General features: G+C 40.0%; 1 pseudogene across 1 annotated transcript; it reads right to left on the bottom strand.

The window, feature by feature from the left end:
- Positions 1-22642: 22642 nt before the first annotated feature.
- On the bottom strand, positions 22643-23273 carry LOC308641087 (MORN repeat-containing protein 4-like; annotated as a pseudogene). Its single transcript has one exon. The product of its transcript is annotated as an MORN repeat-containing protein 4-like (transcript).
- Positions 23274-23836: the final 563 nt, after the last annotated feature.

Raw genomic sequence — 23836 nt, 5'->3', positions numbered from 1 at the left:
CTTAGGAGAAAACTAGGTTTTCAGAGTTTTTTTTTTTTTTTAATACTGAGAAGGAAATGCTGATCTGTATAAGAAACTGAATAGATGTAGTATTTTCCCTTAATAAAATATTTACCAGTTTTTCTCTTTTTCATTGCTTAGAGATAACTGAAAGTTTTTTTGTAAAATTTGCATATTAGATTTTAAGAAAAAATGCATGAAATGCTTAGAACACAAATACGAGTAACATGCTTTCTTTTACTTTCCATCTTGACTCAGCATTTGTAGCATAAATATCCTACAAAGAAGAACGATAGTCATTTATTTATTAACAAATTTATTATCCTCCTAGGCAATGAACCTGGGTAGTGGGAACACAGTAGAACATTAGACCCAGCCCTTCCTCTCTGGGCCATAGTTCAGCTGGAGAGAAAAGAGTGTGGTGGAAAGTCAGAATAAGATGGGCCCTTTGGGCCTTATTGAGGACAATCATTTGTGCTTTTAAATTAAAAATATTCTATCAAGAACTTTAAAAAGTTCTGGCTCCAGACTGTGGTTTCAGATTTCTCTATTACACCTGTTTTCTGTTCTGGCAAGGGGGAGGTGCCAGCTACTTGAATGCAGATAGATGCATAATGAAAACTAGCAGTGAACATCTACCAGATGGAAAGGCTGTCAGTCTTTTGAGGTTAATAATTGGTGTTGGTCCATTCAGTTTTTACCCAGGTATCTTTCAAGAACAAAACATTTTACTGGAATGTAATGTAAAGGTTTGGGGTTCCCCCCCCCCGCTGTTTTTCCAAGTACCTAGAAAAGTTTCTAGCACACACTAGGTGTTAATATGCTCGTTGAATGAATCAGTGATCCTAAGTATCAATTAAGTTCAAGAACTTTGAAAATAAAGAAACCATTGGAGATATCACCTATGATGCATGAAAAAGTGCCTATTTTTTGGTGTGCTTCTGAGCACTTGTCTCTTTTGTTTGATTCTGTGTGGGTCTTGTCTTCTTTTTTCTTGGTACTGGGGATTGAACTCAGGTGCACTTGACCACTGAGCCACATTCCCAAGCCTATTTTGTATTTTATTTGGAGACAGGGTCCCACTGAGTTGCTTAGTGCCTCGCCTTTGCTGAGGCTGGCTTTGAGCTCACCATCTTACTGCCTTAGCCTCCCAAGCCACTGGGATTACAGGCGTGTGTCACTGTCCCAGCCTCTGAGTCTTTTGTGACTTGCCCCACACACTGATACCTCTAGAATGCCTCAAACTTCCATTTGTGATAATCAAGGGGATTGGAATACAGAGCTTGGTGGTTTGTAATAGCTCAGTGGATAAACATTTCTAACACGTGAAATTTCTGAAAATTGTGAAATTTCACACTGAGTGGGTTCAAGGTGACCTACACAGTCCAAAAATCAGTCCACAGTATGTAAAAAAAAAAATTTGTCAGTGGACATTTATATGCGGTGCTGAGAATCAAACCCAGTGTTTCATACGTGAGAGGCAAGTGCTCTACTAAGCTACAACCACAGCCCAGTCCACAGTAATTTTAAATGAAAAATAGAGTAGCATGGAATAGAACATAATAAAGGAATTTTCTTCATCAACCTTGTTTTATAGACCTATGCAGTGGGTGGAAAATATAAAATCTATTTTTATGATTTTTAAAGCTTGAAAGCCTTCCCTGACTTTTGAGAAACTCCCCACTGGAAAAGTTTGGGGTTAGTTTGTGCCTCTGTTTTGTTTTCAGATACCACTTACTTTATCTGCATGATTCAGAGAGTTGTGGACTGTGAGGATACATGCTTTTCATTTTGCCATAATGGCTAGCCAAAGTCAGTGTGTGGACTATATAAACAGATCCATTTTTCTGGCTGTTTGCCCTCAATTTGAGGTTTCCCCCCATCCCTACAAGAGTTACCATGGGAATAAGAGCAATTATTGGAGTGTTTCTGTGTGTCAACCAGTGAGATATTGGTATTATCCCTGATTTAAAGATCAATCCATGCCTGGAGTCACACAAATAGTAAATGGCACAGCTATTATCTAAATTTAGGTTTCGCCTCTAAGCCCATATGTGCTCATGAACCTCCTCTTACTGATGGAACAAAAGTTTTAGTAGGCATGTGCCAAAACAAAGAAACCATTGGAAATATGATCTATGATGCACAGATGAGCTTGCAGCAAAATCTTGGAAACTAGAAAGCAGATGGATAAATGGAAATGGCTCTAAGGGAGCTAGTAATAGCCATACTTGCCCTGTCTACTCCACCTGGCGTTCCATAGTTCAGTGTCCCAAAAGAAACAACTTACTATCTGTAAGGTCAGGGCTCAGGAAGCTTTCTGTAAAGGACCAGAGTCAATCAGTATTTTAGACTTTGAGACCAAGGGCAACTGAAGGATATCACGTAGTTACTCAAAGAAAGAATAATTGAGTGCAATTTTTTTTAATACAGGACTAATGAGATGGATGGAATGCCTGTGGGTGTCCATTTTGATTAATTGGGGCTCAAAGCTAATAAGTAGTTAGCCATCATCAAAATTGAGTGCAAATATTTATCTGTTAGGTTTTCTATATTTCTACCTTGAAAATGATTTCAAGCCTGGTACAGTGGTGCTTATAATCCCACTAGTTCTGGAGGCTTTGCAAGTTCAAAGCTAGTCTCAGAAACTTAGACCCTGTCTCAAAATAAATAAAAAGGGCTGGATATGTAGCTCAGTAGTAGAGTGCCCCAGTACACAAACACACAATCATCACATAAGTAAATACAACTGACGTATCAAGCCTTGTGCATTTGATTTTAATCAAGCGTATCTATCTCTTTTAAGGCATTTATTTGTACAATTCTATTAGATTCTTCTATTGCTGTTTGCCTTTCAGCATGTCGTGTTGCAGATTTACCACTTCAAATTGAGAGATGAAAATCTCAGTTGCATAATAACTGGATTTTTAAATATGAAAATTCCTTTACACATGCACTGAGCTCTAAAACACAATGTTAAAAATGTAACCGAGGCTGGAAAATTTGCTGCCAATGTGTGCAGAAATGATGTTACTCATTGCTTTTAACATGAGAAGTGTATACACAATTTGATGTAACTTGTGATTGAAGACATATGGATTGGAAATTGCTTTATTGCACTATATTTTTAATGTACTTTTTGCTTTGCAATTTTAGATTCAGTTCATTAAGAAACATTACACCAAAGCTGATTTCCAAAGCTATTTAGTGTTCACTACTAGTGTTTGAAGGTGTGTGTGTGTGTGTGTGTGTTTTCCCCACACTAAGAAAAAATTTCAGTTTTGGCCCTAAGCTCAAAACATTGCAATGAATTAACTACTGCTAAGCCCATGGAACTGACAGGTGAAGTCTCATAGAGTGAATGAAGTTCACTGTTGACACTACTGATTCAATAGAATATGATAAATTCAGATACATCAGTTTCTGCTGATGTATAGTACCACTAACAACCTTAGGATTTAAACATTTACATTTCAACTAGGACTTCTACTCCATACACATTAGTTACACCCATCTTAGCAGATTCTATTTTCAGGTTTTACTAAATTTTTAAAAAATGTTCTTGCTTGTAATTATACCTATAGGCCTATTACTAGAAGCTAATTCTTTCGGCTGGTAGTATAGCTCAGTGGTAGAGCACTTGTCTAATATATGCAAGGCCTTGGGTTGGACCCCAACTCCCCAAGAAAGTGGTGTGGGTAGAGACTAAGTCTTTACTTACTTCAAATTTGGCTTTGAGTCCTTGGAAAGACGAGCAGGACTGATAAAGAATTTGACTCAAAACTGAAGTCAAAAGCATCTGCTGTATTAAATTTTTTTAAAAACACTTAAATAAGCTTGCCAAAGATCAATAATCTTAAACTTATTTTCTCTGGTTATATTTCTTCTGCTGCTGCAATCAAATAACAATTTACTATGGATAATGGTTAAGGCTTTGATTACAGCCTCATTGGAATTTTTTATTTTTGTGAGAGAATTCTGCTGGAATGAGATATTCTGTTTTAAATTTTCTAACATTTCTGACCATTGCTTTCCTTTGAGTTGAAAATATTGTGACAAGTTCTCAGTCTGGTAATATCAATGGATATTGTGTTCTTTAAGGATCTCTAGTGTTAGTGCACAATAAACACAATGTCATGTGATTCAATAATATAACCCATTCTCCACTATGCTTTTAACAGGTGACAAAGAACACCTTAATTGTTTTCACTGGTAAAGGAAATAATGCAATGCTGCAGTGAAACAATATGAATCTCTTTTGAAACACTGTCACTGCAATTTGTAGTGCTTTGAGCAACAGTGCAAAGCTATAGGAGCTCTGGGTACTACTGTGTAACAATTGCACCTTGTCCTTGGTAATGCAAAAACAGCTGTAGAGAGTATATATGAAAAAATGTGGCTGCATCCCCAGTCCAACTTGATGGACATTGCAATTTGAATTTTGTGTGTTACATTTCTCCAACTATTTAAAAACATACAAACCATACTTAGGTTATGTATCATGCAAAAACAGGCAGTAGGTAAGGCTTGACCTGCAGCCTGTAGTTTGCCAATCCTGGCTTAAGATGCTTACCTTGCTCTCTATATTAATGAAAAAAATTAATGTAATTTAAAAAATTTATATATATATATATATACACACACACACATGTATATATTTACACACACATACATAGATATTTAGTTGTTGATGGATCTTTATTTTGTTCACTTATATGTGATGCTGAGAATTGAACCCAGAACCTCCCTCACACATGCTAGGCAAGAGCTCTATCACTGAGCCATAACCCAGCCCAAATTAATGCAATTTTAAAGCAACTGAAAAAGACTTTCACTGATTCTGCCATCTCTTCTACCCACTTATGAGGATTTGGTTGGTTACATTAGCACATAAATTGTTGTTTATCTTAAAAAACCATCTTTAACGTCCACATCCCTCCACCCCATTTCTCTGCTTCCATTTGTAGTAGAATTCCTCAAAAGAGGTGTCTGTCCTCAGAGTCTCTTAACTCCTGCTGTCTCTTAAACTTTAAAAGTCTTTACCAACATTCCACTGACTATTACCATTGTCACCCAAAGCTTCTGTGTTGTGAACTCTAGTGGGTAACAGTCATCATATTCCTTAACATTTAAAACTGTAGATCACTTCTTTTTGTTTTGTTTTCAATGTTGGGGATTAAGCCCAGGGCCTTGAGAATGCTAAACGTAGACTCTACTCCTGAGCTATATCCACAACCCACTTCTGTTTTGAACTTCTTTTTTTTTTCTTAGTGGGGTACTGGGGATTGAACTCAGGGGCACTCGATCACAGAACTACATCCCCAGCCCTATTTTGTATTTTATTTAGAGACAGGGTCTCACTGAGTTGCTTAGCGCCTCACCATTGCTGATGCTGGCTTTGAACTCAGGAACCTCTTGCCTCAGCCTCCAGAGCTGTTGGGATTACAGGCATGTGCCACCGCGCCTGGTGAAACACTTTTTTTAAAAAATGGTTTTTATTTGTAGGTGAACACAATTCCTTTATTTTATTTATATGTGGTGCTGATGGTTGAATCCAGTGCCTCATACATGCCAGACAAGCACTCTACCACTGAGCTATAGCCCCAGAACCTTGAAACACTTTTTATAACTCAACTTTCAAAACCAGTCATGGTGGTACTCACCTGTGATCCCAGTGACTTGGGAGGCTGAGGCAGGATGATCTCAAATTCAAAGTCAGCCTCAGCAACTTACTTTATCCGAAAAATTAAATGGGCTGGGAATGTGGCTCAGTGGTTGAATGCCCTTGAGTTCAATCCCTAGTACCAAACAAACATTTCCAGTATTCTACATTCTGATTTTTTCTCCTTCATATGCCGCTTAGCAATATTCTTTGTTGACACCATCCTTAGCCACACAGGTGTCCAGAGCACAGTTCTTGGGCCTCTTCTTTTTGATCTAACTTAATCCTTTGGAGTTCTCATGTGGTTCCAATGATTTTAAATATCAGTACACTGAAACTCCATTACATGTATGAAAAAAATACACACAAACCCTAGAAAATGAATGGATTACCTTATTTTGTTCCAGTATTTACCTGTATTAAATTTATTAACTATTAATGTAACTACCCTATAAGCCAAGGATCAGACAACTTTTTCTATTGAGGGTCAACTATTTTAGGCTTTGTGGGCCTCCTAACATTTTTTATCTGTTCTATGAGGTTTTATTTTCCTCAACCATTTAAAAATGTAAAAGCCATTCTTAGCTAACAGGCCATACAGAAACATTCTTTGGGTTAGATTTGCCCTGTAGGTTATGGTGTGCTGACCCTTGCTATAAGCTATCAGAGGGTAGTTGTATTTAATATATATATTAGTTGTAGATGAACACAGTATCTTTATTTTTATGTGGTGCTGAAGATCGAACCCAGTTCCTCACACATGCGAGGCAAACCCTTTACCACTGAGCTACAGCCCCAGCCCGAGTAGTTGTATTTTTATCCCTATTTTAAAGATGGGGAAACAGAAGCACAAAGAGAATAACTTGCCTGAGCTCACCAACTATCATGTGATGAAACTAGGGTTCCAACAGGTAGTCTGGGTTCCAGAGTATGTGCACTTACAATCACTACGGTGCCTAGAAAATTGCATGTATCTCCAAAAAAGTTAACTTAAAGCTGGTAATTTATGCTTGTGAACTCCCAAAAGTCTCAGGAGTTGGAAGCACCAGATAATGTGCAGATGGGGTCTAAGAGATTAAGAAGTCTGTCAGAGAAACCCTTCAGCCCTTTACAAGATACTGTCCCCAGTCTATGCAGTCATTATCCAGACCCATAGGAATTGTAGTTTCTGGAGAGGGACTCAGAGACCAGGAAAGACTGATGCAGAAGCAGAAAGCTGTTTTCAAAACAGAGGGCTTTATGTAAGTCTGTGAGGACCCCTGTCCCTGGTTCCTAGGAGGCCTGAGGCCAGGCTTCTAGCCCATCTGGCAAAAAATCTGAGGATTCCTCTCTGGGAACATAGAGCAACACAGGACAAAGACATCCATACCTCAGTTGCTGACATTAAATTCCTGCACAGTGACCTCACTGTGAACCCCAGAAACCAGGAGACCCTCCTCAGGCCCACAGACCTTCCTTTCAGGAGTTTTCTCACCCTGGAATAAGAATGTGCTAGATATTTGAGGAAGACTTTCAATATGAGGATCCAGAGTAAAAAGGAAAGAGGAAGAAAGAACTACAATGTAGGAGACACAAGAAAACCTTTAAAGAATTAGATTTATACTTTTTAGATAAACATCCAGGAAACAAGAATCAGGGGATATAAAAAAGGAATATTAATCAAAAAGACTCAAATATGGGCTGGGAATGTGGCTCAGTGGTAGAGTGCTTGCCTGGTATGCATGAGGCCTTGGGTTCAATCCCGAGCACTTGTGGGCAGGGGCTAGGGGTGGATCACAAAGACTCAAACATGATAGCAGAAATAAAATTTTCATAGATCGGATGGCAATGTTGAGAAAATGTCAGAGAAATTCAACCCAGGAGGTTACATGTTAAACAATTACAAGTTTCAGAGAAAACAGAGAAAGTTCAGGGAATGAAAATAGCAAAAAAGTAAGTAATAGGAAAAATTCCCAGAGTAGAAGAACAGGATGATATAGACTGAGAGGGCATAAGGTCCCCAGGGCAATTAATTAATTTTAAAAGGTTCAGACCAAAAAACATCATTGTGACGGGGCTGGGGTTGTGACTCAGCGGTACAGCACTTGCCTAGTATGTGTGAGGCACTGGGTTTGATCCTCAGCTCCACATAAAAATAAAAGAAAGGTCCATTGACAACTAAAAAATATTTAAATGACATTATTGTGAAATTTCAAAAATTTGGGTTTGAAGATTCTAAAGAGTTCCGCAAAAGAAGAAAAAAATTAAAAAACAAAACAAAAAATCCAGATCACATATAAAAGGCCAAAAATCAGATGATCACTGGGCTTTATAGCAACAGTGCTAGATATTAGGAAATAATGGTGTAATGCCTTTAAAATTCTGAGGAAAATTATTTCCAGCCTAGAATTCCATGTCTAACCAAGTATTGGGGAGTAAGGGCATTTTCAGATATGTAAATTTTCAGAAAGTTTAGCTCGGTAGTAGAGTGCTTGCCTAGCATGTGTGAGGCACTGGGTTTGATCCTCGGCACCATATAAACAAAATAAAGTTATTGTGTTTGATCCTCAGCACCATATAAACAAAATATTATATATATATCTTCTGCCAAAATGAGATTATCAATGAGAAAAGAGGAAGATATGGATCTAGGAAATAAGCTATCCAACCCAGATAAGAGACATTGAAGGGTGATGAAGGGGTTTCAGGACAACTGTAAAACATAATTATAATGTACCAGTTATCATTTTATTGCTTCTCAGGTCTAAATCTACCCTTCTGCCCTGCTTTGTGATACTGGAACTGATGGATCCTGTAAACATTTCTCCTTTGCTGATTGTCTCAATGTCAAGGATTGTCCATAGAGGGCTCTAGAGGACATTGCAAGAGCAAAAGGCTTAGCCTCTTGTTTTTATGGCCCAGGCTTTCACTGGGACCCCAGTGGGCAGCTTTCCAGTGAACTTTTCTGGCAATTCATTGGTGTCTTCTGCTCATCAGCCCAGCTTTAGCACCTTGCTTACTTTACCAGGCTGTGGGCTAAGTCTACAGTCAGCCTTTGTGCTCTCCCTGCATTCTAGAAGTAGCAGCTGCTCCCTGAACTTGCTATTTCTGTGTTTGAGTTCTCTTTATTCCTCTTAGTACTTAATTCCATAATTACTAGTTAATAATTCTTTATATTATATTTTCTATATTTATATTACTGATATGGTTTTGTCTTTTTTCTGGATCCTGACAGAGATATCTCGATAAACATCGAGATATTATAAATGCATGACATAGGGGCTGGGATTGAATTTGTGATCCTCCTGCCTCAGCCTACCAAGCCGCTGGGATTACACGAGTATGCCATGGTGCCCCACTAGTACTACTTTATTTTAAAATAATTTAGATGTATTACTTAAAATTTTTTTAATCCATTCACAATAGTCAATATGTGGAAACAACCCAAATGTCCATCCACAAATGAACGAATAAGCAAAATGTGACTTATCCATGCAATGGGATATTATTCAGTCTGAAAAACAAAGGAAATCCTGACACATGCTATACCATGGGTGAACCTTGAGGACATTTCACTGAATGAAACAAGCCAGACATAAAAGAACAAATATTATTCACCCAGAGTAGGCAAATTCCCCAACAGAAAGTAAAGTGGTGGTTGCCAGGGGCTGGAAAAGGCAAATGGAGAATCAGTGTTTAATGAATACAAATTTCAGTTGAGCTCAGGAAGATGAAAAAGTTCTGGAGATGAATGGTGGTGATAATTGCACAGCTCTGTGAATATATTTAGCTGAATTGTACACTCGAAAAGGATTAAAATGGCAAATTTTTTCACCACAATAAGTAATAAATTTATTAAAATTTGTGCACTTGAAATATGGGTCTCTGCTACAAAGATTATTAATTTTGATGTTACAATTTGTAATCTGAGGAAATTAAGCATTAGTTTGAGAATGATACTTTGGGAATTTCATTTCATTTATTATTTACTATATCAAAGTTATCTTTCCTCTCTGTCTTACCCTCTAACTTTGTCTTAATATCAAATGTCTACTACCTTGCTTTACTTAATCTCAAGCATTTATTTATACTGGAGAAAAACACATATAAAAGAGCAAGTTTCAATATAGCATTTTGTGACTAGCTGAATGGCCATGTTAGATATCATTAAGGGAAGATTTGAGGATTTGCTCTGTTTCAGTCCTACTAGGCACCTGCTAAATAAGAAAGACAGGGTCTATGATCTAACATGACCCCATGTGAGCACACAGTGGGCAGAGTTCACAGCAGGACAAGAGGACACTGTCAGATTAGCCTAGTGGAGGAGCTTGGGGACCATGCCACAGAGCACTGGAGCCAGTCTGTAAAGGGGAGTGAGAATTTGCCCTGTGGCCACCGGAACGAGGGTGGAGCTGAACCCTGCTCCTGTACTCCTGCCTCTATATCTGTCATTACTGTAGGCTAGTCAATCTTCAATGTGTTTTCAAGTTGTGCTGTTTGATTTGGTTTAGTGAGGACTGTGTTAAATGCTTTTTGGAAGGTCATCCCCATGACTGAGACTGGAAGAAGTGCCTGACATCTTGAGATGTTTCCACTGCAATCATTATGTCTGTGGGGACATTGAACTTACTGGCAGAGACTTACCCAAGAGGAATGAAGTGACCAAACAGGTGTTCAAGAAATGTGGGGGGGGGTGAGGGGAGGGGAAAGGGAAAGGAAGGGTAGGGAAGGAGATAGCATCCTTGATGGTTTGGTATGAGAAAAAGATGGGGGTGCCATGGTGACAAGGTTGGAGTATGGATCTCACATTGACAGCTTGCCCTTCACAGCTGCCGCCAAGCCTAGCTTTTCTAGTCAGGCAAGCAGCCTGGCCTTATCCCAGCCCCTGAGTACAGCTCTCACTAAGCCAATTTTGCAGCCTGTGTGAGAGCTCACCCAGAGCCCGGGGCTTGGGTCCTGTTTGCTTCTCCATCATCCAGTCCCCAGCAGACACAGGCAGACTGCATCTGTTGGGCACTAGTGCAGTGCTGACATTGGCTAACACTTTGCCTATTTCTTACTGGGGAGGCGGTAGATGGAATTTGTAGGATCAAAGCATTTAGATATCTGGGATTTTGTGGGTCTAAGTAAGCCAGCTTGTAAGGACAGGAGATTTATGTACAGGCTCTGGAAACTTCAGTCTGACACTAAAAGGCAGCCACAGGTAAATAAGGAAGTAGCATCACTGTTATAGAAACACGGGGAGCAGGGCTAGTTTTGAGGCTATTGATGGCTGTGTGGGCTAATTATTTGGCGGCCTTTTAAAATAATATTCTTCAACATTTTCTCAGTTTGTATTTAATAGTGATGCTGCTCTGGGGTTGGTAGTGGTGAAAAAGGAGGCTGGGAAGGAGGGGTTGGCCTCTCCCTAATGGTCCTTAGAGAGTTAGCTCTGGCCCCCAGTTTGCAAAGCTCACTCAGCAAATAGATACCTGGATCTACCCTCCATAAAAGGCAGAACTGGGGACCATCTATCATGGTTTAGGCAACTCTGGGGTTCTGCTTTCTGCCTTGAAGGCTGACAAAAGCATTTCTTTCCTCCTCATTTGGTCTTGCTGAGAGGTTGTGCAAAGTCAAGTGTTCTTTTCAGCTATATCTTTGGCCATGTTTCAATGACCCTCACTACTGGCATCCCCACAGCTGGCTGCCTGGCTCACTCTTCCCATCAAGCTCTGGTGGGGAGCATGTTGCAGCAGATGACAATTCCTGGCACACAGTAGGTGCATGACAAGAGCTGCTGTTGTTATTATACAGAAAGTTGACTAAGCTTACATAATTCTATAATATTATTATAATGACTTCATTTCTTCATGTATAGTTTTCTAAGCTCATATGGTGTGGTCTTCCCATATATTCTACCAGCATCATAAATGAAATGGTTTATTTTATAACTGAAATCTCAGTCCTGTGGTAATCTTGGAACTCTCAAAACCTAGGTGAGTTTTTATTCAGAGACTTTTCTATGAAGAACCAAACCTTCTGAAATAAAATGCAAACTCTGTTTAAATTCTCTCTGTGTGTCTTCTTTTTCTTCTTCTTGCTTTTTTTCTTCTTCTCTGCCCTGAAGCTGATTATACAGGCGGAAGCTTCTCCACTCTATTGAATGATAAGTCTGAGACCATCATGAGATTGAGCTTTCAATGAGCACACAACAACAAACTGCAGCCATAAATGGACCTGTCATGAAAGACATGGTGGAAACACATTCTGGTGAAATGCAGGAAGTTAGGGATGTGAAGCACAAAAGAGTTATGTCAGAGACATCAGAAAGTGGCTAGTTACTTTTTGGAGTTAGGATTTCTAAATAACAATTTTCTGGACACTTCTTATTCTGATAAAAAAATATTCTGCCTTAAATCTTTAAAAGTTTTGAGTCATTATTTTATAAAAGTAATAAAGATATACAACTATACCCACAAAGAAGAAAAATTTTAATACAACAAATATATCTGAAATTTTGCCCCCAACATATTACTATTTTCCCCATCTAGTCCTTATCCATATACTTATATTATTTACCTATAAATACAATCATTTTTATATTCCATGTTTTCCCTGATACAAGTATTTTTACATAGTTCCTCTGGAGATTTTTGATTATATGAAATTATCTGTAGATAAAAGACAGTAGAATGAATCAAACATAACTTTCCTAGGTTTATATATGAATGTATGACCAGTGTAACTCTATGTACAGCCACAAGAATAGGAAGTTATACTCCATGTATGTATGATCTGTCAAAATATATTCTACTGTCATGTGTAACTTTAAAAAGAACAAAAATAAAAACAAATAATTCACAGTTTACTATAACTTCCTTAATTTTTTTAAGTACAACATCATTGGGAAGGAGCTGCCATTCTATTTCCCAGTTGTAGTTGTTGTTACAGCAATTTAAGAGAGAATTATTTTTTAACTGGGGATTCAACTAAGAGATGCTTTACCACTGAACTACATCACCAGTTCTTTTTATTTTTATTTCCAGACAGGGTCTCACTAAGTTACTAAAGGCCTTGCTAAATTGCTGAGTCTGGTCGTGAGCTTGTGATCTTCCTGTCTTTGCCTCCTAATGGCTGGGATTACAGACATATACCACTGCTCCCAGCTTTGTTGGAGCAATTTTTAAAGAATTACCAATGAATCATGTGAAAAGTGCTGGCCAAAAGCTTGGTATCAGATTATAGAGGGCATTGAAACTTTATTTAAATGGTGTGTTAGTCAGCTTTCCATCACTATGACAAAATACCTGAGATAATCACCTTAAAAAGAGGAAAGGTTTATTTGGCTAACAGTTTTGGAGATTTCAGTCCATAGTTAGTTGGCCTGTTGCCTTTGCACACCATGACAGGAGCACATGGTGGAGGAAGAAGAGAGAAAGGAAAGAGAAGATCTGGCTCAATAACCCCTCCTTCAAGTGCACATCCTGAATGACTTAACTTCATTACACTTGGTCATACTTCCTAAAAGTTGCACCAGCTCCAAACTGTGCCAAGCTGAGGTGTTTTAAACACAGGCCTTTGGGGTACATTTCAGACCTAAACCATAGCAATACAGATTGTTTTTAAGTAGATGAGTAGCTTCAAAATGTTTTTGAAATATTCTGAGTAGTTTTGTTCAAGCTGACTGAATAGGGGTCATCTGCGCAGAGTACAGTTAAAAGACCAGAGTAGCAGAAGTAGGAAGTAGGGTTTGCCAGAAGAGGTATTGGGACAGAGGAACAGATAGTATTCAGGATTGGAAGTAAGGAAGAAGTGACTGATTATTCTTAAAATTTAACTTTAGGGTGATGAAAGTTTCCACAAACTGCAAGAGGATCATCAGGAGGAAGACCAACTTGGAGGCAAATCTTAAATCTAGCTCTTGCATGTTGAGTTTGGGATCTAGGTGCAATAGTGACACTCTAGGGAAAGATAGGAAGAGGTTAAAGTTGGTCACAGTGAGATGCAGACTTAGAAATGGATGAGACTTCAGAAAGATAATGTTTACAGTAAAAAAAAAAAAAAAACAAAGGACATAACTTTGGGGAATGCCCCAAAATACGTTTCTGAGAGCCTCAGAAGAGCACTTAGAAAGCGGAGGTGGGGGTGGGGTGGGGGGGGGAACTGATACCAGATGTCCGGTGGACAATATGAACTTGGAGTTGAAAACACAGACAGGAGCTTGAGAAAGTCCCATTGCCCTCCTCTGAGAATTTTGCCAGTAAAAAGTGGAGGAGTGAGAAAAGCTCAGTTTCTCTTTTGAGACTTTTATGGAAGTTGGTGCTTCAGAGTCTCTTATTTCCTTTAAATGAATTCATGAAGAGGTAGGGACCAGTCATATGATTAAGAGTTGGGCTCTTATATTTTTGTCCTGTGCTTGTCCCCAGAAGTGGGGATGGGTCCACTGGCTGCCTCTCATCACAGCATGGTGTAGAAACAAGTGCACTCCATCTGTGGATCTGCAAGATTTATCTCAATTACAGAAAGTTAACAGGAATAGAGTGAGGAAAAACTTGGGTGTTAACAGACAAGCCATAAGAGAGGAGGAAAGAAACTTGAGTTTCCCTTCCTCCAACTGGTGCATTTCACTGACCCTGTTTGCCTTTGGCCATTGGCAGATTCCCCTTTCCCTCTACCTTCAGCTCTACCATCAGTCAATACCAGGTAACAGAAATCCAAAATACCACATGCTCCCATGGGCCAAGCCTAGAAACAGATTCAGAGTTAGATTACAAAGAGGATTGGCAAAACTACTACCTGCAAGCCAAATTCCACCATTGCCTTCTCTGGGTAAAGATATGTTGATACCAGTCATACCCCATTTATCTACATATGATCTATAGCTGCTTCCTATGACAGGCAGAATTGAGTAGTTGCTGAAGACACCATTTGGCTCACAACATCTAGAATATCTACCATCTAGCTCTTTACAAAAAGGCTTGTGGAATTGGGGTCATCAGCCAACTAGCCAGTTGTGTGCTCTTACTGTGAGCAGATGAGTCTTTCTCTTTCAACCTGAGCTAATTGTGGTTAAAAAAAAAAAAAAAAAAGCACCAGGAATACTTTTTAAAAGTCAGAGTTTTCCATCAAGTGGCTTTGGCTGGATTCCAGATAGTTTCTATTCATTCAGCAGCAGAGCTTGACAGGGCACATGGTATAAAAACAATTCTCAGACCTCACTTTTGTTTCTGCTCAATCCCTTGTTCTTTTAGCCAGCACAATAAAAGTGCTTGGGTCAGCAGGGTCAAGCAGGATAACCAGAGAGAAATGTAAAAAACGAGATTATAGGCTGTGATTACAGGCTGGGATGTGTGCTGAATCCCTTTTATCACGTGATCTAAACTAAGGCCACCATTTATCATAAAACAAACTGTCGGGCTCTCAGAGGCATGGAATAGATGACAACTGCATTTTGAAACGTTTTGTTCAAGTAAATGAAGCACAGTCATTTTGGAAAATAGAAAAGCAAAGCTGTGAAACTGTTGAAAGCATTTTCACATTTTCATATTTTTTTATTTCTGAGTGAATTGGGTTACTTTCGTTCTTCAGTGAGATGTGAAGTAGGGCTGTCTTACTAGTTTATAAACATCAAAGTCTTTTTATTTTGGGGTTGGATGCATGGATGAAAGCCAATTAACATTTAGAGCGTAAGTCCACCAACCTATTGTAAATTTACTTGAGTAAAGTTAGGTAAGAGCAGTCCTTCCATGAGTGAGAGATACCCTGTAGGGTCCTGATGGTAGGGGTTAGAGGTGGGGGATTCCATATAGTCTTTTTGGAAAGTAGTTTGGCAATGTGCATTCAAATGTGTTAGAGATTATACCCTTTACTTCAGAGATCCCACTTTTATAAATCTGTCCTAAAGAAATAATCAGTGATATGGAAAGTATTTTTTAAAAAAACATTTATTTAAAATAGTCAAAAATTGAAAATAACTTAAATGCCTAACAATTAGATTCTGCTTTAAAAAACTGTGTATGTTTATACAGTGGACTATCATGAAACCTTTAGGATTATGGTTTTGAAGAAAATATATTAATATGGAAAGATATTCCTAATATAATAAGTAAAATGTAGAAGAGACAGATCTAATTTTGTATCATATACACTTAAAAATACTTCAAAGAAAATAAATCAGCGTGTTAGCAGAGCCTACTTCTGAGAAATAAGAATCGCTTTTACATTTTTTTCTTCATATTTTGGTGTTTGTACTTTCATGATAATGTGTCTTTTTATGGTTCTTTTTTGTTTTGCTTTGTTTTTAACCTGGAATTTGTTGGGCTTGTAAGTCTATGAATAGAATTTTTCATGAATCCTGGCAAATTATCAGTTGTAATCTTTCAAATACTGTCTCTGCTCCCTTTCTCCTTCCTTTTTTGTATATTGATTACACATATGTGAAGTTTTCTCTCCCTACTAGTCTTCATGTCCCTGAACCTCTTTTTTTCATATATTTAATGCTACATTCTGGATAATTTCTTCAGCTATATTTTTTTAGTTCACCAATTCCCTTTTTTAGCTGTACGTCAAGTCTGAGTTTTAAATTCCAATTATTATTATTTAATCTCTATAACTTCTATTCAGCAATTATAATTTCTCACTCTCTGCACATACTTTCAATCTTGTCTTTTAATTCTTTAAATATATTATTTTCTGCATCTGATAATTCTCAAATCAGAACTTTTTGCAGGTCTGTTTCCCCTGTTTCTTGTTTCTATCTATTTTCACCCATGGAGACTCATTTCTGTGTGCAGGTAATGAGTTTTATCTGTGAGCTGTATAAGGATAAATAAAGAATGAATTTTCTTGTCGATGAAAAAGAAAGACCATTACTTCTTCCACAGCTGTTCACTGGAAAATTCTTTGTGGGCTTCTTCGAGATGAAAGATGAAGGGAATTCATCCAGACAAGATTTACAGATTCCTCTCCAGTTTGGAGACAACTTAAAGGCAACTAAGCTTGAAAGGATCTGTCCATCTAGTGGTGTGACTTCAGTGAGCAAATCTGAGTGAGAATCAGCTTATAGTTATAAAACTTATCTATTTGCCAAGACTTGGGCAGCTCTACCTGAAACTTTCCTGCTCTTAACCACTTGGGCAAACAGTTCACAGGATCTTTAAAAAATGAAAATATGCTCACTATTCAACACAGCCATTGCATCTTGAGAACGAACAACATATGTCTCCACAAAGATTGTACACAAACATTCATTTATTTCTGTCCAAACTGGAAAACACATAATTGTATGTGTTAATTTGACTGGGCCATGGGGTACATTTGTTCAAACATTACTCTGGGTGTTTCTGTGAAGATGTTTGCTATAGTTTAGAGGCTGTTTGTTCACTGAAGGTTCTCATGTTGGACATTGGTGGTAATGATGGGAGGTAGAACTTTAAGAGGTGAGTATTTATCTTGGGCATTGTCCTCAGAAGGGATTAAGGTACTTCTTGTTGAACCCTGAAGTAGTTCTCCCTCTCTCTCTCTTTTTTTTTAATTTTAGTTGTAGTTGGGCCCAGTACCTTTATTTTATTTTTATGTGGTGCTGAGGATTGAATCCAGGGCCTCACGCGTACTAGACGAGTACTCTACTGCTGAGCCACAACTCCAGCCCCCTGAGGTAGTTCTCATGAGAGCAAGTTGTTATGAGTGAGCCTGATCCCTGAGTCACTCTCTGGCTTCCTGTTTTAGCATATGATCTCTTCCTTCCATAGCTGCTTCTACATCATGTTCCTACATACAATCCTGCCGTGAGGACCACATCAGGGCCCAGTTGATGCCATGTCATTGTACCTCCAGAACTATGACATAAATAAATCTTTTTTTCCTTGTAAAGTTATTCAGCCTCAGATATTTCATTATAGTAATGGAAAAGTACTAATGTAGTGTTTTGGGATGAAAGTAACATTTGACTAAATGAAGCCGATTGCCTTCACTAGTGTGAGTGGGCCCATCCAATAAATTAAAAGCTTGACTAGTACAAAAAGCTCACCCTCCTCCCAGGAAAAGGGAATTTCTTCTATTCTACTGCATTTTTTTTTTTTGGTACCAGGAATTAAACTCAGGGGCACTTGACCACTGAGCCACATCCCCAGCCCATTTTTGAATTTTATTTAGAGATAGGGTCTTACTGAGATGTTTAGCGCCTCACCATTGCTGAAGCTGGCTTTGAACTTGTGATCCTCTTGTCTCAGCCTTCCTAGTTGCTGGGATTACAGTGTGTGCCACTGTGTCCAGCTACTTCCCTACCTTTCAGCTGGGCCATTGGTTTTTTTCCTGACTTCAAACTCAAACTGAAATACAACCAATTTCTGGTCCCAAGCCTACTGAAACTACAAAATTGGCTCTACTGGGCCTTCAGTTTGTTTCAACCTCAGTAAGTTTATGAGCCAGTTCCTATATGATAAATTTGTCCTTCCTTCCTCCGTCTCTATCTCTCTGTCTCTCTTTCTTCCCACTTCATGTCCTGTTGGTTCTTTTTCTCTGGAGAATTCTGACTGATACACTACACAAAAAATCATTAACAGGTGAATGAACAATGGGATTCTCAGCAGTTAAAAAGAGACAAACTACTAAAACTTGCAACAACCAAGATGAATCTTGAAAACAGTGAAAAATGACAGAATTCATAGAATGATCCAAATGGTAAACACATGAAATTCTAAAACATACTGATCTACAGTGTCAGAAAGTAGATTAGTTATTGCCTGGGGTTGTTGGTAAGGGAGAATTGATGCGAAGAAGCACAAGGGAAATTTTGGGATGATGGAAATGTTCTTGATTGTAGCAATGGCTACATAATACATTTGGCAAAAATAATATCAGTATAGTGGATTGAAAAACATAAAAGAATTACCCAGACTTGGCAAGTGAATGAGTTTCTCTAATAGCATGTTCTTTGATGTTCCAATCTGTGTCACATGAGGTTCAGGTGGTGCTATGGTTTCATATGGTTTGTCTGCTCTGAAACTCATATTGAGATTTAATTCCCATTATGAGAGACTCAGAGGACATTTAGGAGGTGATCAAGGCCCTGCCCTCTGAAATAGATTAATTAGTTTATGTGATTAATGGATTAATGATTTAATGGGTTATCCTGAGAGTGAGTTTTTTATAAAAACCAGCTTAGCTAAGTCTCTTACACATTCCCTGTCTCTTGCTATGGGAAGCCCTGAATGGACTCAGGATTCTGCCTCCAAGATGGCCATTACTAGATGCAACACTTTGATCTTGGTGTAGGACTATGAGCCAAAATAAACCTCATTTTTTTATAATTTATTCAGTTTATGGTATTTTAGTTATTAGAAACAGAAAAAAGACTACTGCATGCCGAGACATGGTCTAGACAAAATTGGTCCCAGCCTACCTGAAGCAAGGAGGGGAAAGAATGAGTGGTCTTCAATATGTCCTCTTTCCAGTTTTAGGCATCAATACCAACAGTCTCCATCCTCCCACCTCCCCTCACTGCATAAAAGTATGGAACTGAGGTTAGAGGTGCTAAGTGGCTCACTCTGAAGGTGACAATGACAAGTCAGAGTTAAGGCTGGTATTAAGACTTGGTTATTATGATTTGGATCTGGAATGTCCCCCAAAGACTCATATATTGAAGGATTGGTCCCAGTGCAATATGTTCAGAGGTGGGAAAACTAGTCCATCACTTTTAAACTCCACCTCCCACAAAGTCTCAGAGCATGGACACAATGCAGTTAAATTCTTTTCCAGGATATAACATGGGTGAATTTTAATCATTCTATGAGATCAAAACCACATCAGCTTGGTCTTTATCATTTATAGGTTAGAAGGAAGAGGACAGTCATGGAGAAAGGAAAGGAATGAAGAAATTGAGGATGAAAGAGTAGCAGGACTTCTGGCTGCATGGCTGCTGGATCCATCTTTGAGGAAGACAGTTCTCATAAAACTTGTTTGCAGCAAGGGAAAAGAGACAGAGATGGCAGGATTCACATTTCTATTCCAAGAATGAGTAGGAATATGTGTCCAAAGCAGTTCGGACAATTAAAAGGGTTTAACATCTGTACTAAGAATGATAATACTTTCTATGCCTGCATGTAATTTCTCTGACATCTAATAATTCAGAACAGAGAGAAGAATCATACTGAAGTAAAACAAAACAGAACAGAGAGTTGGCTATCTGAGAAGTGGCAGTGTCCAGTTTGAGGGCCTACAGAAATGAAGATTGCCTCCCTTACTGCTTTTTATGCTTGCTTTGGGGATGAGATAGGTAGAATAATGTCCCCTCCACCTCCAGAGACATCCAAATCCTAACCTGCAGAACTGTCAATATGTTGGGTTACTTAGCAAAGCAGTAATTAAGGTCTTTGATCAACTGAAATTAAGATAGGAAGGTTACCACTGTGCACCCAAGGTAATCACAAATGTTCTTCAAAATGATAAAGGGAGGCAGGATAGGAGGTTGAATGTATAATATGAGAAGGGCTCAGCCAGCCATTGCAGGTTTTCAAGATGGAAGAAGGACCCCATGTCAAGGAATTCAGTGGCTTCTAGGAGCAAGAAAATCAACGAAGTGGATGCTTCCCTTGTTGGGTGTGTGGGAGACTCCCCACTGAAGTTAAGTTTCCTTCTTGCCAGAACATCATGGAATCCCTTACCCCTCTCCCTCCTCTCTGAAGAGGACCAAATTCAAAATTTTTCTCAACTAATCCCCACTGGACACAGTGTCCGCTCACTGTTCCTGAGTCACCCTGCCAATCAGCACCCACCACATTGCCCTTAAGCTGAAGCTTGCAAGCTCTCAGCTCTCTGCCCTCTTCCTCTTCTTTCTCTCCCCTCTCTGCTCTCTTTCTCTTTCTCTCTGCCCTCCTCCTCCTCTCCTCTCTCTCCTTTCTTCCCCTTTGGGCAGCCCCTCAGTAAAATCTCTTGGTTGAATCTCTGTCTCGGGTGAGTCACTTGCCTTTCATTCCTAGAGTCTCCAGAAGGAACCAGCCCTGCAGACACTAAGCAGCCCAGTGAGACTCAGTATGGGCTTCTGACCTCTAGAACTGTAAGATATATATTTGTATTGTTTTGTGTCACCAAGTGTGTTAGTCTGCTTTCCATTAAGTGACAAAAGAGCTGAGATAATCAACTTATAAGGAGGAAAGGCTTATTTTGGATCACAGTTTCAGAGGTTTCAACCCATGGTCAATTGGATCCATTGCCTTTGGGCCTGTGATGAGGTAGCACATTATAGTAGGAGTGCATGGTAGAGAAAAGCTGCTCACCTATGGCAACCAAGAAGCAAAGAGAAACAGACAGTAGGAAGTTGGGGTCCCAATTGCCGCAGTCTGGCTGGGCACGAATAACCGAGCAGCCACAAAGCCTTGTAGGTTCAAATAGCAACTACTTTATTTCAACTCTCGCTGGCACTGCATGCACGCTTTTCCGCCAACACCACCCACGCGACCCTTCCAGAAACCCCCACACCGGAAATCCCTCCTCTGGCACTTCCCCAACCAATGGGAACTCTCCGGGAATCCCCGAGAGATCTCCAAAGTAGCGGGCGCCCCGAGGCCGCAAGAGCCGCCAGCCTCATTGCCCGACAGTAAAGGTCAAATATACAATACAATCAATCACCTTTCAAACATTCCCTCTGGCAAATGCCAGGCGTCATTCTGACCTGCGATGGCTCTCAACACCCAATATTCCCTTCAAGGGCATGAAACCAATGACCTAAGTGCCTTTCAGTAAGCCCCACCTCCTAAAGCTTCTACCACTTCCCAATAATGCCAAGGGCTGGGGCCACACCTTTAAACATTTAGGTCTTTGGGGGACATTCAAGATCCAACCCATAGCACTAAATGTGTAGTGATTTGTAACAGCAGCAACAGAAAACTCATACAGATGACAATTCTGTCTTCCGCTGCCATTCCATTTCACTCTCTCTTTATTATGGTAGGACTGTTGCCAAACAACAGCTGGATATTCTAGTCACCACTCTTTTTTTTTATAGGCAGATCTGGTGATTTGTTTATTTCTATGAACATTTGATTCTACAATACAGTTCACAGAATAAATAGAGGCACACGGTTATAATTTCCACCACAGTCTGCTGTTGAGGGAGATTCGGTGTGAGGATGGGTGCTGGGGGTGTGTCTGGGTCCTGCAGTAACTGGAGGCCTCATGATGAACTGAACAGGGATTCCACCTGCCAAAATCTGACCAAGGCCTGAAGATCAAGGCTCTTGGTGGGAGAGTCATAACAAGCCAAATGCGAGGAACAATCAATGCTTTTAATTCACCAAAGTCCTAGGGTGGGTGTGAGTCTACCTACACCCAGGGGTGTAGGTGAGTCTGATCTACTACCTACAGGCCTTCCCCAGCACTCAGTCCACTCCCCAGGAAGGCCTCGAGGCTGGATATATCTGCCCCTTAACCTGGAGTGAGTAACGAATACAACTTACAAGGTTACTATTACATCAGTTTCTTTCTTGACTATGCCACAAAGGGATTCTGTCTGAAAGACTCTAAGGACGGAGAGACAAATGGAGATTGGATTATATGCCCTAACTCAGGTAAGGAACATGATTTGTAAAATCAAGAAAGAAGAAAACAACACTCTTACCAGATCCTTCACAGGGGAAATAAGCAGACACAAAGAGGACTCTGATCAGACCAAGTGGGAGCCTGGAGCCAGGATTCAAACTGCACTGAATGAGGGTCTCATGTACAGAGAAGCTCTGGCCCGACTTTCACAGGGTCACTGTACTGTCTATCTTGCTCCTCATTTTGCCAGGGCAGCACACAGCATTGGCCCTAAGTGGGGGCTAGGGTCATGTGCCCCAAACATAGGCAGAATGAGGAGATTCTGAATCACTTGGCAGTAAATGGAGTGAAGGGTGCAGCCAGTCTGTACTGGGTAACCCCAGGTCTCAGGAAAGGAAATGTCGGCAAGTAAGAAAACACAGCTCCTGTCTTCAGCAAATAAGTATCAGGAAAAGACAGAACTGCTTAACCACTGCGGGGGTCTTCGGGCCAAAATCCTTAGCACTTTCTGTGATCAAATTGCTGATTGGCAGGTGATGGGGCACATTACAGGCTTCGGCTCCGTGGTCATCCTCATCTCATCTGAGATCTGGTTCATTCTGTTCATCTCAGGTGGTCATGGGCTTTACTGACACTATTCCAGCTGTGCCCACTGCCCCATCAAGCAGTGAGTTTTCTGGTGGACTTGGAGGCACTCTGGACCCGCTGAACCACCGCGGAACACAGCAGCTTATTGTTCTCAAATAGACCTTGGTTGCTGGGTATTCCATGAGAACCATCAGGGAAAGTCAGCAGGCCAAAACCATCCACTCTGCCATTTTTAAATTCCCCTTCAAAGGTCATGTGGTCATGCTGAATGACCGACGCCATTAAACTTGCCCTGGGCAAACTCCCCCTCATACCCTGAACCATCTGAAAAGGTCAGTACCCCAAAGCCATTAAAGAGCCCATTCTCCAAAATGACCCAGATAGGTGCCACCATCTGCAAACAGCAGTTGACCAAAACCATGCCTGCAGCCCTCCTTCCACTCGCCACGGTATTCGCTCCACTAGAGTAGGTGAAAGTGTAAGGGACCGGCGAAAGACGGAGGAAGAGACCACCAAGAGACCGACTCATGCAACAGCAAAAGGGGGTTTATTGAGAATCCAGCGGGCTGGGGCTCCAGGCTCACTCAAGAAGGCAGAGCAGCCCAGAGCCCCGAGCAGGGGTTGAGCAGTGCTTAAGTACACTTTTTTTAGGGAGGGCAGGGACTTGACATACATCACAGTCTCCTTTAACAAATCACCATACACCACGGGAAAATCAAACAACAACTCTCAAACATGATTAGTCCATCCATTGGCGGGAACAGGTCGGGCAGGGGTTATAGGTCAGTCCTAAGGAGGGGATACATTCAAACTGATTGGTTTGGGCCCTGAATGCCTACGTGCCAAACTGCACAGGGTCCAGGTTATTTAACAACTAAATGGTCAGTACCGGGCATTGTCTTAACTGCCTCAGGAATTTCAGGTTCTGTGTGCAGTTCAGAAACTTTACAATACCTAGTCCTTTACATTTTAACTCAGGCTTTGCAGCTTAGAAACTTTACCCTTTCAAAAGAACCTTTGGTCAGGGTCATGGTGACAGCTTACAGTAGAAAAAGATGAAATCTGGGTTTGCTCTCCAGCCCCGCAGGTTCT

Source organism: Spermophilus citellus (genome assembly GCF_964194105.1).
Source record: "Spermophilus citellus genome assembly, chromosome: 1".
Taxonomy (NCBI): domain Eukaryota; kingdom Metazoa; phylum Chordata; class Mammalia; order Rodentia; family Sciuridae; genus Spermophilus; species Spermophilus citellus.
This window is presented reverse-complemented; position numbering and strand designations above follow the sequence as displayed.